A 2,010-nucleotide genomic window follows, 5' to 3' on the forward strand; every position below is an offset into this window, starting at 1 on the left:
AGGAGGAGACACTGGAGGCGTCGCCCGGCTCCCGCCCTTTTTATACCAGCTGGGTGTGCAATGGTTTCTGGGAAATCCGCGGAACGTGGCCACGCCCACCTAGGCTGCCTCTCGCGAGACTCACGTGCTTCCTCAAGCCCGGCCACATGCAGGTTTGCTGGCCGCAGCGGTCTTTTCAGGCCCACCAAATCCGCTCAGAGGGAGTTTTAGGTCTCAGAGCACAGAGGCCGGCTCGACATCAGCTTCAATGCAGGAAAGTCATAAGGAAACGGATGTAGATTAAGGCAACAAGGAGTATGCAGGTGAGGAGTCAACTTAACACGCCCTTGTCCCCCACATCTTACCTGCCATCTATGGATTTCAGAGTCCAGCCAAGCCTCCTAAGATCATGGGCTCCAAGCAGGGACTCTTTACCTATGCCCTGGAGTCACCTCCTGGACGTATTTTCTAGGTAAAGGATACTACAGGAGTTTCCTTTGTCTTAGGGCTCAACTCTTCTGCTCTGTCAAATGGAGATAGCATAGGAATGATTTTCCTCTCCATCCGCCCAGGAGAAACTTATCTGGCTGCATCTGATAATCAAATAAGGATATCGGGTCCAACCGGTGCCATCTTGGCTACTTGGTGGGGAATTGGGTTGAACTGGCACCATCTTGTCTTCATGGTAGAGGTAGGTAATGGGTGGGTCTGAATTTCTAGAGGTAGGAATGGGGACTTGGATGATAGGTTATTGGACCTGTCAGTTCTATGCTTTGAACTCAGGAGGCCCTGCCTGAGGTTTCCTGTGACCCTGCCCTCTGCCCCTGGCCCTATTTAGGCCCAGATGAACTCAGGCTCAGAGGTGTCATGCCTCATGTCTCATATCTCGTGGCTCTCCTCTGGTCACCATAGCATCCCATGTCAGTTCTCCATTGGAGTTGATCTGGTTTGTTTGGGGTTTTTTTTTGTATTGTTTTTCTGCTCTTTCTTTCCTCCTCTGTCCACATGGCACAGTTTTCTAACAGTGTTAAGTGTATTCGAGGGGGCTGCAGGTCTTTGAGACAGGAGTCTACCTGCAGTAGCCGGCTCTCCAATAAAAGACTCCCAGTTTGACCTTTCAAAATGTGGCTACTCTGTTTTCTTGCAGCTAAGTTCATTTTAAACACATAACAATAACCACTTTCTTCTAAAGTGTGTGTGTGGGGGGGGGGGGAGAAACATTTCACAACACTGAAAAGGGCAGCCTTTAGATACAAAATTACAAAGAGAATGCAAAGATTTTCCTGAGAGGTGAATATTATGTGTGTATATGTCTCTACATAGTTCCACAGTATTTCTGTAGCAAAATGTACTGAATTTTTAAATCTTAAAATCTGCTCATAGACATTTGTGACAACAGATTTAATATATCATCAACTGTCAAAATATAGCTTTGTGCAAGAGAAAATGGTAGATATTCTTGCCTACACCTTGTCTATATCTATTTACACTGGGGGCTATGCCAGTGCTTTTGTCAAAATCTAGCTGGCTAGAGTTCTTCTACTTAGCTAGAAATCTTGGTTAAACAAAGAGCCCCTCCAATGGTTTCAAGTTCTTGGTGGTGGATGTTTGAAAGCAATGGAAATAAATGACAGGAGTCAGCAGCAGGTGGCAGGCTCTAGAATCATCGATCTTGTGTTCAAGTTTGAGGGGTCTTTCACAACTATGACCACTTGAGCCACAGCACCACTTCCGGTTTTTTTCTGTGTATGTGGTATCAAGGAATCGAACCCTGGGCTTCGTGCAGTTACAGGTCTTAATCACCTAGGTTGGGACAATGTAGAGAGGTGTCTCTCACTACTTAACCCGTCGTCATTCCCTTCATCCCTGGCTACTTCAGCCTCATTTTACCTTGTTGGAGGCAAGCCCAGTTCCTGCTGTTGGGGCAATCCATGATATTTGTGCCACCACCAGAGTCTGACTCAGGGATTTCTGCAATACGAAGGATCCTGTTCCAGCTAGACTCTTCTTGCTGCCTTTTTTGTGCTGTTA

This window comes from Megascapheus bottae, chromosome 29 (genome assembly GCF_031878675.1).
Source record: "Megascapheus bottae isolate mThoBot1 chromosome 29, mThoBot2.hap1, whole genome shotgun sequence".
Classification (NCBI taxonomy): domain Eukaryota; kingdom Metazoa; phylum Chordata; class Mammalia; order Rodentia; family Geomyidae; genus Megascapheus; species Megascapheus bottae.